General features: G+C 38.9%; 1 non-coding gene across 1 annotated transcript; it reads left to right on the top strand.

Moving 5' to 3' along the window:
• The first annotated feature begins 12412 nt into the window (after window positions 1–12412).
• On the top strand, window positions 12413–12519 carry LOC145533655 (U6 spliceosomal RNA). Its single transcript, XR_014074235.1, has one exon. It is a non-coding gene; the product is annotated as a U6 spliceosomal RNA (small nuclear RNA).
• Window positions 12520–12654: the final 135 nt, after the last annotated feature.

Raw genomic sequence — 12654 nt, 5'->3', positions numbered from 1 at the left:
CATACAGTTCTTCTCATGCACACATGTCGCAGAGTCTCTAAAGAATGGCTCCAAAACTGAAGTGGATGAGAGAGTGGATGAGAGCTTTCCTTGCTCCACGTCCTTGTCTGTACCTGTGAGGGTTTCATTCTTGCCTATCTGATGAGTGTGGAAATAGTTTTTATTGGCATAGCTCAGTTAATTACTAGTGGTTAACTAGTAAAGTTGGACATCTTTCCATATGCTTATTGGCCAGTTCAGTTCAGTCTCTCAGTTGTGTCTGACTCTTTGTGACCCCATGGACTTCAGCACGCAAGGCTTCCCTGTCCATCACCAACTCCTGGAGCTTACTCAAACTCATATCCATCAAATTGGTGATGCCATCCAACCATCTCATCCTCTGTCATCCCCTCTCCTCCTGCCTTCAATCTTTCCCAGCATCAGGGTCTTTTTCAATGAATGGGTTCTTCGCATCAGGTGGCCAAAGTATTGGAGTTTCAGCTTCAACATCAGTCCTTCCAATGAACAGTCAGGACTGATTCCCTTGAGTATTGCTCATTGGCCATTTATGTTTTTTTCTTTTGTGAACGCCCGCTTATCACCTGTTCCCGATGGCTCTCACTCTCCCTCCTTCCCTCCTCTCTCTCTTTGATTTATTCTATAGAGGTTTTAAAAAGTAACTTCGTGATGTTAACCCCATATCAATTCCCTGTATTTCAAGTGCCTTCCACTCCATTTTTGTTCTTTTCCTTCCTTCTGTTCTTGGCAATCCAGGAATGTTTTAATCTAAATGTCCTTCAATATGTCACGCCTTTCTTTTATGAGTCTTGCTTTCATTCTCTTACAGACATTAAAATGGTTCCTTTTATCTCCTTTTAAAAGTTAGTATGTTTTCCTTTTTCCAGTCTCATTTTGGGATGGGGGTTGGCATTTCCAGTGTTATCCAAAGTGGTGGTGCCAGTTTACACCCTTGCCCTACAAGAGTTTTCTCTGGTGCACATCCTCACCTGTGCTTAGCTATATTTTTAATTATCGCCTATCTGATGGGTGTGGAAAGGGAGTGGTGATGCAAAGAGTGAGGCAGTTAAATTACCCTTTTCTAACTGCCCAGGAACTTACGCTTTCTCCACTCACCTGCCACACCCCCTGGGTCATAGTCCAAGTTTACAGGTATGTGTCTTTACCTTTTCTGGTCAGTGGAGATCTTCATCTTATTTTGAGTTCAGCCACGATTTTCTGTAAAGAATCTGCCTGCACTGCAGGAGACGTGAGTTTGCTCCCCAGGTTGGGAAGATCCCCTGGAGGAGGGCATGGCAACCCACTCCAGTATTCTTGCCTGGAGAATCCCATGGACAGAGAAGCCTGGCGGGCTACAGTCCATGGGGTCACAAAGAGTCAGACACGACTGAAACAACTTGAGCATGCACAATTTTCTAGTTTATCTGTCTTTTGTTCTATATTTTGAACAGACGGTGTGTGTCCAAGTTTTAACTTCCAGAGCCATCTTGACTAAAACTTTCTCTAATATCACCTTTCAAAAAAATTCTTCCAAGCGGCAGGTGGTATTAGAGCATGTTCTGAGAAGGAAGCTAATTTTTGCATTATTCAGACTATTTAGAAATAAGATCTTTAGCCCATATGAAAATTCATATGGGGTTCATTTAAGTTACAATTCCCAAAACACTCAGCTAGTTGACATTTCTAAATGTCTTTTCTGCATAGTTTAGCTCCTAGTAAAACCCCAGTTTGCTACAAATTGTTTGAAAAAACTGCTTTACATTTTATCCCCTGTGACTTTTTTGTCATAAATCCCTATGGCTGAAAGATGTGAAATTGAAGTGGTGTTAAATGCAGGAGTATTCTGTTCTGTTCTAGACCACACGCTAATAGTGCTTTTATCTACCACAATTTGAGCAAAGCGATCTCTTCTGTCTCACTGTTGGCATAAATGATTAAGTATGGACACAGTCAAATACAGCTGTTGGTGTTATCTGCTGCCTGTTAACTGATCAACCTGAAACAGAGCATCCTTAATAGGTAAATGGGCTAATTGATGCTGTCCCAACAATTCATGTGAATGAACAGACATGGAAATGTTTTATGATATGTTTAAGTGTATATGAAGCTAATCACTCATGAAAAATTTGAGAAAACATGAATTCATGTAACAAAAATATTTCATACCTACTAAGTGGATGTACTGTGCTAAGCCCATTAGGGAAAAGAACAATCCTGTGTTAGTTGCTCTTTAAAAGGGCAGAAGCCACCTAGAAGGTGGGTAGACCGCATCCGGAAATCCCTGTCAAGGAAAATGGAGCTGATGTGTGTACAATGGGGGTTTAGGCTGAATCTAAGGAGAGAAGGGATATTTATACTACTTCCAGATTCCTGTACAAGGTCCTAGCATTTCTTAATAGCTGTAAAGTGGGATTGAAACGCTAATGCCCACAGGGTCAGCAGAACAGATGACTGCAAGGAGCTGGTGGGCAACTGGGCACCAGAGCAGTGCACCTGTCCTCTTAGCTGCAGAGACTGGAGACCAGCTGCTGCCTTATCTTCTCTTTTTCCCAGGGGAACCAGAAATCCAGATTTTTATGTGAAATCTTAAATTGTTCGAGGCTGGCATTAAATTCAAATGCTTTCAGAATGATGATGCCCCATAAATCATAGACTTCTAGGTCTCCTGAACTTTTACCTCTGTATTGTCAACATTGTGATGTTGTGGTTTGTATCGGAGATCCTTCTTTGAGGCTAGGAGGGGACCAACCATTCCAGTTTGCCTGGGTTGAAGGGATGTCTAGGCAACTGTCCTGGGTAAACTGGGACAGCTGATTCCTGGTAGTCAGTCTGGACATGACTCCAAATAGGAAGTCCTGGTGACCACAGGGATCATGTCTTTCATCTCCTACTTCTGAAAATGATCATTTACTATGTGTTATGTTCTAATTGCTTCCAGTGGGAGGCTGAGCCTATAGCTTCCTCCCCCACCTCCATCTCTGGAGGTAGAAGTTAATATTCTTAATCATTATGAATCTAATTTTTTCTTCTAGAAATAAAGATATGGAGCCAAATCTCAAACTATTGTAAAGATTAAGAGATTATCTGTATAAATGTTTGAAAATAATAAAATATTAGGTAAATGTTTACATTTTTATTTACCAAGATACTACATATGTTTTCCTACTTATAGCAGCTTTACATATACATATATGTGTAGATGTTGTTTAGTCATTCAGTCATGTCTGACTCTTTTGCAACCTCATGGACTATAGCCTGTGAGGTTCCTCTGTCCATGGTATTTCCCAGGCAAGAATATTGGAGTAGGTTGCCATTTCCTTTTCCAGAGGATCTTCATGACCCAGGGATCAAACCCACATCTCCTGCATTGGCAGATGGATTCTTTATGACTGAGTCACCAGGGAAGCCCATGTATAGATATTAAACTGAAATAAATTCAAGACAAATTAAAGATTGGAATGCTAAGGTAATGAATGTGTACCAAAATAGGAGATTTTTGGCTTGACTGTCTCTTCAGACATGTCATAGAGTGTGTGTGTGTGCACATGTGTGTGTTAAGAATTAACACGCTCCCTGTATATCATTTAAAAATAGAAATATAATTGTCATCTTTCCAGACAACAAAAATTGTCATAATTTTGCAATCCCAAGAGTAAATTACATTAATTCCCTAAACCCTCCTCCTCAACTTCCCCCTGCTTCTGACTCTATGAACTTGGCTATTTTAGGTACCTCATGTAAGTGGGATAAAACTGTATTTGTCTGCACCTAGTGTGTATTATAATGCATTTTAAGGTTATTTTAATATATCTCCTACAAACAGATTGTACCTTAAATAGTATGTTTTATATTATGTAACTTTTACCACAATAGAATGTACATTTCAAAAAAAAATGTAAATCACACTGTGGCAATTTGTTTCATGTTTTTCAGATTTTTAAAATGCAAATATCAATTAATATTCATTGACTAAATAAATGAGTCAAGATCTTTACATAAATTATCTTCTTTTCTAATAAAGATTTTTAAAGATTTTTTTAAGGTGAATCATTTTTAAAGTCTTTATTGAATTTGTTACAGTGTTGCTTCTGTTTTATGTTTTGGTTTTTTGGCCACAAGGCATGTGGGATTTTATCTTCCCAACTGGAGGTCGGACCCACACTCTCTGCACTGGAAGACGAAGTGTTCTGCCGTGAATTATCTTCTTGAATCATCATGATTGTTTGAGCTGAATACTGTTTTTCACCCGTTTACACTGGAGGAATATGGGGTTTAGGAGATGAACTTTACCGTGATGAGGAAGATTAAGTGCCAGAGTATCAGGAAGTAGAACTTGAGTCTCTGAAGTCCAGAATGCTCTCACTTACTCTTCCAAGAGTCATGAGCTAGGGGAACAGGAGCTTGTGTTAGAATCAATAAACGGACTCTTGCAGAGATATGTTATCACCCCATTTTTGGGATGATCACACTGTGTCTGGAGACATATAGTGAACTGAATACAACCCAGCCTACGTCTAGCCTGAAATACCAGTCACATCTACCAGTGCTCTTAAAATCAGCATACACACACTTAATTTAGTCTAACATTAGAGTCCTTTGGAGCAAGGATAGGTGAGAAGGAAGGAGAAGGTTCTGTGAATGAAGATTTGTGGAGCAGACGCTTATGCCAGGTGTGTGGTATTTATTACATCATCCAGTTCTGACAACAACCGTGTGAAACCTGCCGCCTGGGCTGTGCTTGCCTCCTCCGTGTTCACCAGAGCTCTGGGCCTAGTTTGATCCACAGCGTTTCAAATTCTGGCTCCTGCCTCATCTCCCGCACTGCACTAGGAATTTCTTGAAGGTGGATGCTGTATCTTTTTCCTTGTCTAAGAAATCTCCAGATCCCAGCACATTGCCTGGCCCCTATAATGCTATAAAAATGTAAAGTAATCACTTGTTGTGTACATTTGGAAGATGGAGTTCAGCTAACCTAGAGGGTTTTAAAAGTTAGAGAAATGAGACAATCATGTACATGAAAGAGCTGGAAAATTACCCAAGATATCTTATAGTTCAATGCTTAATTTTGTGGTGTACAAGCTCTAAGAAGCCAAGACTTCAAAGGCTGGAAGGATTGTCATGGGCTGAGACTAAACTTGGAAAGTCTTACTTCTTTATTCATTTATTCAGTATGTTACAAATGCTTGTGATATATGATGAACTCATTTGAGTATAAACATTAACATAATCCTCAACCCCAAGGCATGTACATTCTAATGGAAAAATCGATATAAAATGATCTATGTCTTCTAATGTCTAGTTCAGTATAATTGTAATAAAAACATGTTGTTGTTCAGTTGCCCAGTCATGTCCAACTCTGCGACCCCATGGACTGCAGCACGCTAGGTCTCCCTGTTCATTATTTATAAAAAATAAAAACATAGGGGGCCATTTTCACTTTACGAAGGCCAATTCTGATTGTTTGTTTTATTTAAAAAATAATTTTTAATACTACTCACATCAACCTCTGGAGTAATTGAATATGTTTAAGTTTTCCCAGTCTGTTTGAAATTGCACATCTTATATAGATGGCAACTCAGTCCTCCTGGGTCCTAAGATATTAGGGCCCAGAGTTTAAACAAGTATAATATCATCATCATCATCAATGACATTATCATATCATCTTCAACAACATCAGTGACATCATAGGGACATCTATCAAGCATTACTATGTGCCAGATTCTGTGCTGATTTCTTGTTGGCTGAAGGATGATGGACACACAGTACCAGCCCATTAAGACGGAAATATAAAATATTTACAAGCAAAGAGAAATGAGAACACACCATCTCCTGAAGTCTTAATCTATGGTTTAGATCAGGCATCAATGGACCGTGTGCTCTGGTCACTGTTTAATGAGGGAAGGAAGGCCTGCCCTGAGTGTGGTCCACAAACTTACGGCTCTGGGCCCCTGAAAGCTATGTGATCATGTGACCGGGTGACAATGGAAGCTCCTCGGGCTGGGGGACCCTCTGGAGATGAGCAATTGAATCAGCTCTTCCTCTGCTGAGTTAACTCAACCCCCTAGAGCCAGGGTCTCTGTCTAAGGACTCCAATAAGCCTCCAGAGCATCCAGACTAGCTAATCTCACCCCAGGGCATTGTAGGGATTATCTCATTTCACCCGCCAACAGCCTTATGAGGCATTCTCTATTATTATGTCCATTTTACAGATGGTAAACTGAGACTTAGAGAAACTAAGTTGGTTTACAATTATGAGCCAGTAACTGACAGGTCGGGACTTGAGTTCAGCTCTCAAGCTCTTGCACTTGACCTCAATGATACATGGCATATATGGCATGACCTCAATGGCATATAGATTCATTCTAATAGATTGCTTCTCCATTTGTATATATTCATAACTTTATTATATCCTATATATTGTACAGTGTCTAGGCAAAGTGTTGAACTTAGGAAAATTACTCTATAACAACTCTAGTGGGCATGAGAAATAAAGTTAACTAAAGCTCGTTGTTAAGCACAGAAAATCTGTGTTCATTGGTTTGAAGAACTGAGAACTTAAACATGCCTGAAAAAATCCTTAAAGGATCCAACCAGTCAGCAACTCACAAGATCACAGAAAAGACTGTTTTCATCACCCGTCTTCGAGTAGGCTTTCAACCCATACTTACTGACTGGATGGACTCAAACAAACAGACTTTCATGATTGACACAACATGGAACCTAATTGCAAAACCTATTTGAGGAACAAGTTGATGAAAGAAAACAAAACTAAATGGAGTGATGCAAAGGCACTCTCACGGTATTTGGGCATCTTGGTTTCTGGACTGAAAGGCCACTGAAGGGAATGCTGTTAAGTGTGGACAACATGCAGGCAAGGGCTAAATAGAATTTCTTTAACTTAATCATTTTTGAAACTGTTTATACAGTTGGTGTATGAAATGCTGTGTAAATTGTTTTTGTGTCTTTGTAAGACAGTGACTGCATTCCATCTCCCTATCAATCTCTGTGCATTTGTGACGCGATTGCAACAGAGAGCAAATATATAATAACTGCATCACCTCCATCTCTTATTTCAACACTAAAGGAGTATATAAGATGATATTCTTGGAAATGGTATTATTGCAAGATGAAATCAAAAAGTTAAGCTTCAGCGGAGGGGAGAGGAGTGAAGTCACATGGTAATGCTGAGCTTGGGTTCCTGAAAAAGGAATTTTCCGTGGAAATGCATCCCTCGGAGATTCTTCTTGTGTTCAGGAAGTCAAATTGTCTTATTAAATGGTGCAGAAATTGACAGATTCCAAACAGCGAGAGTAATCATTGGAGAGTGTACAATAATCTGGCAATATGGAAATTACAAATTATAATATTTTTCCCTTGAGTAAATGAAATATTCAAAAGAACAACTGCATAATACAATAGAGTCTGTGTAATTCTTTGGTAGCTACAGTTAGCAAGCTATTTTATCACAACTGCACGCTTCTCAGTTGATACTGAATGCACAGAATTAAGTTTAAAATAAGCTATAAATAGTTTGTAAAGTTACTGTACAAAGAACAGGGAGATTAGCCTGGTGCTCCATGACAACCTAGAGGGGTGGGATGGGTGGAAGGTGGGAGGGAGGTTCAAGAGGGAGAAGACATGTGTATGTATACCTATGGCTAATTCATGTTGATGTATTGCAGAAACCAACACATCATTGTAAAGCAATTACCCTCCAATTAAAAATAAATGTATTAAAAAATTTTAAAGTTCAGTTTTTACATAAAGCACCATCAGGAAGTACCAGAATGCTCTGGCAACCCGTCAAATAAATCTTGAAAAATATCTGTGCATTTTTCTTCTGAACACTGCTTTGTTACGGTAATGCTGCACGCGTGCTATGTCACTTCAGTCATGTCCGACTCTGAGCAACCCCATGGACTATAGCCCGCCAGGCTCCCCTGTCCATGGGGATTCTCCAGGCAAGAATACTGGAGTGGGTTGCCATGACCTCCTTCAGGGGATCTTCCTGACCCAGAGTTTCAACCCACCTCTCTTTTTTTTTTTTTTTTTTTTATTAAATTTATTTTAGTTGGGGGCTAATTACTTTACAATATTGTAATAGTTTTTGCCATACATTGACATGAATCAGCCATGGGTTGACATGTGTTCCCCTTCCTGGACCCCCCACCCACCTCCCTCCCCATCCCATCCCTCTGGGTCATCCCATTGCCCCGGCCCTGAGCCCTTGTCTCATGCATCGAACATGGAATGGTGTTCTGTTTCACATATGATAATATACATGTTTCAATGCTATTCTCCCAGAACGTCCCACCCTCACCTTCTCCCTCAGAGTCCATAAAATTGTTATATGCATCTGTGTCTCTTATTCTGTCTTGCATATAGGGTTATCGTTGCCATCTTTCAAATTCCATATATATGCATTAGTATACTGTATTGTTGTTTTTCTTTCTGGCTTACTTCACTCTGTATAATGGGCTCCAGTTTCATCCATCTCAGTAGAACCGATTCAAATGTATTTTTTTTAATGGCTGAGCAATATTCTGTTGTGTATGTGTACCACAGCTTCCTTATCCATTCGTCTGCTGATGGACATCTAGGTTGCTTCCATGTCCTGGCTATTGTAAACAGTGCTGCGATGAACATTGGGGTACATGCGTCTCTTTCAATTCTGGTTTCCTCGGTGTATATGCCCAGCAGTGGGATTGCTGGGTCATATGGCAGTTCTATTCCCAGTTTTTTAAGGAATCTCCACACTGTTCTCCATAGTGGCTGTACTAGTTTGCATTCCCACCAACAGTGTAAGAGGGTTCCCTTTTCTCCACACGCTCTCCAGCATTTATTGCTTGTAGACTTTTGGATAGCAGCCATTCTGACTGGTGTGAAATGATACCTCATTGTGGTTTTGATTTGCATTTCTCTAATAATGAGTGATGTTGAGCATCTTTTCATGTGTTTGTTAGCCATCTGTATTTCTTCTTTGGAGAAATGTCTGTTTAGTTCTTTGGCCCATTTTTTGATTGGGTCGTTTATTTTTCTGGAATTCAGCTGCAGAAGTTGCTTGTATATTTTTGAGATTAATTGTTTGTCTGTTGCTTCATTTGCTTTTATTTTCTCCCATTCTGAAGGCTGTCTTTTCACCTTGCTTATAGTTTCCTTTGTTGTGCAAAAGCTTTTAATTTTAATTAGGTCCCATATGTTTATTTTTGCTTTTATTTCCAATATTCTGGGAGGTGGGTCATGGAGGATCCTGCTGTGATTTATGTCGGAGAGTGTTTTGCCTATGTTTTCCTCTAGGAGTTTTATAGTTTCTGGTCTTACGTTTAGATCTTTAATCCATTTTGAGTTTATTTTTGTGTATGGTGTTAGGAAGTGTTCTAGTTTCATTCTTTTACAAGTGGTTGACCAGTTTTCCCAGCACCACTTGTTAAAGAGATTGTCTTTTGTCCATTGTATATTCTTGCCTCCTTTGTCGAAGATAAGGTGTCCATATGTGCGTGGGTTTATCTCTGGGCTTTCTATTTTGTTCCATTGATCTATATTTCTATCTTTGTGCCAGTACCATACTGTCTTGATGACTGTGGCTTTGTAGTAGAGCCTAAAGTCAGGCAGGTTGATTCCTCCAGTTCCATTCTTCTTCCTCAAGATTGCTTTGGCTATTCGAGGTTTCTTATATTTCCATACAAATTGTGAGATGATTTGTTCTAGTTCTGTGAAAAATACCATTGGTAGCTTGATAGGGATTGCATTGAATCTATACATTGCTTTGGGTAGTATACTCATTTTCACTATATTAATTCTTCCAATCCATGAACACGGTATATTTCTCCATCTGTTTGTGTCCTCTTTGATTTCTTTCATCAGTGTTTTATAGTTTTCTATCAACCCGCCTCTCTTATGTTACCTGTATTGGCAAGTGGGTTCTTTATCACCAGTGCTACTTGGGAAGCCCCACGGTAATGCTAACTCTTCTTTATATCAGGAAATTTTTCTAGTCTACTTTCAGCCAATTTTTTCTTTTTCCTTTTATTTTAGTTTTTATTTTATATTGGGGTATAGTTAATTTACAATGTTGGGTTAGTTTCAGGTGTACAGCAAAGTGATTCAGTTGAACATATACAAGTATCTATTTTCAAATTCTTTTCCCATTTATGTTACCACAGAGTAAAGTTCCCTGTCTATACAGTAGGTCCTTATTGATAATCTATTTTTCAATGTAGTTGTGTATATATGTTAATCCCAAACTCCTAATTTACCTTTCCCCTTTGGTAACCATAAGTTTGTTTTCAGAGTTTGTGAGTCTTTTCTGTTTTGTAAATAAGTACATTTGTGTCATATTTTAGATTCCACATTTAAATGATATATAGTATTTGTCTTTCGCTGTCTGACTTACCTCACTTGGTATGAAAATCTCTAGGTCCATCCATGTTGCTGCAATTGCAATTATTATATTCTTTTTTACTGCTGATAATAGTCCATTGTTTATATATGCTATATCTTTATTCGTTCATCTGTTAGTGGGCATTTAGGTTTCTTCCTGTCTTGTCAGCCTATTCTGATACATAGCAATCTTGGTCCTAAAGAAATAGGAAACTTTAATTCTGCCAGAAATATTTTTACAATCTTGATACGATCTTAATAAGATTATCTCCTCACACTTTTCTGCAGAATATGATATGGAAATCTGATACTGGTGGGGATGATAATATTAATTCATCTTATTCAACAAGGCTTTGAGGAGTGTTCTCTGTTTGAAGACCAGGAGCTCCCTCTCATGAGGGATACAGTGAGCGCACAGATTTGCCTTGCAACTGCTAATTTCACCTTCACTGTTGCTCTTTCCTGCCACAAACCACATGTGTTCTTTTTTCTCTGCATCTCCAACAAGGTATCAAGACTATATTATCTTCTTGGTGCTTGATCAGTCCTTGACCACTTTGGGGGTTGCTATAAGAGCCCCTAAATCCCTGTGTTACTTTTTAACCATCCACAGGAGGGATGACACATTTCCAGTCTTCCATGACCTAAGGAGCAAATTTACCTGCTGTAGCCCAGAATTGCTCAGCAAAAACATGGCTCCGGCATCTTTATTTCCCCAGTTCCAAGTCTTTGAGGCAACTTAAATGGAGAGACCCAGTACAGCTCATTTACTACCCCTGCCATTTTAATTGGATGTTCTTTGACTTAATTTTATCTCAATGAGAATAAAGCATTGAGAGGCTCTCCCATAAACATGGAGTTGCCTCTGACAGCTTCTGGGAAGGAGCCCCAGGGGGCAACTTGGTGATTTACTATATTAACAGCCCTGCAGAACAGCTTTGGCACCAGACGTTTCTAGGGCTTAATTACTGCCTTTAAAATTTAAGCCAGAGTTAGGCACTGAACAGTACCCAGCAGAGGAGGAAAAAAAAGGCATAATTACAAAGCAAACAAAAGACTTGTAAGATAAAGTTGGTGTTATTCTTTGTTGTAGGTCCTGTGACAACACCAACTTAAACATCTCATCTTTCTGTGGTTAATTTTTCCATCCCTTGTATGACTTTTATTATCTATACAAAGAGAATTGGCCCCTTTAAATCCAACTGAAGTATTCTATCCACAGGTATTATCATACTTTTACCCACTCCTTAAAAAAATCAGAATTTTTCTATGCCTTTCAGACAGTCTCTGGCCCAAGATACAAAAATTTCAGTAGTCTCAAAATGTTCATATACTTTAATTTTTATTTTTATAAAATACTTTAATCTTACTATGTGTCATAAATATATTTTAAAACAATCGTGTAATCAACTTATGGAAAACAAGTTGATTAATTCAAGTTATTATTTCATTCAACTTACAGAAAATATTCATCACATAATTGGCAAAGCCATTCCACATTGTGAAATCAATCAGGCAGATCAAAGTATTTGAATTCTTTTCAAGTTATAAATGTGTTCATGCATGTGTGTGCATACTAAGTTGCTTCAGTCGTGTCCGACTCTTTGAAACCCTAAGGACTGTAACCTGCCTATAATCTGCCCATGGGATCCTCTAGACATGAATACTGGAGTAGGTTGCCATGCCCTCCTTCAGGGAATCTTCCTGATCCAAGGGTTGAACCCATGTCTCTTACATCTCCTGCATTGGCATGTGGGTTCTTTACCACTAGCACCACCTGGGAAATCCATAAACATGTTCATATACTTTAAATTCTGTGAACCACCCATACTCCCTTTCCTCCCATTGAACTGTTGAAGATATGCTATATTTTTAGGGCCATTCAGAGTTCCAAAGACAAAACACAGAAACAAACCCACCAATAATGCTGAATTGCTAGTTATTGTAAGAAGCAATAATTTAAGAGGTAAAGATTTTCTATAAGTGGAAGGACCTTCTTCAAAATGGGAAATCACTTTTGATTAAGAAGGTGATGGTGCTCGCTTTGGCAGCACATATACAAAAATTGGAATGATACAGAGAAGATTAGCAAGGCCCTTGCACAAGGATGACATACAAATTCGTGAAGCATTCCATATTTTTGAAACAAAATAATAGAATGCCCAGAGATAAATCCATGCACCTATGGACACCTTATCTTTGACAAAGAGGGCAAGAATATACAATGGAGAAAAGACAATCTCTTTCACAAGTGGTGCTGGGAAAACTGGTCAACCA

The sequence above is a fragment of the Giraffa tippelskirchi genome, chromosome 13 (assembly GCF_054371585.1).
Source record: "Giraffa tippelskirchi isolate mGirTip1 chromosome 13, T2T-mGirTip1v1.2.pri, whole genome shotgun sequence".
Lineage (NCBI taxonomy): Eukaryota > Metazoa > Chordata > Mammalia > Artiodactyla > Giraffidae > Giraffa > Giraffa tippelskirchi.
The sequence above is the reverse complement of the archived record's forward strand: the minus strand, read 5'-3'. Positions and strand labels throughout refer to the sequence as shown.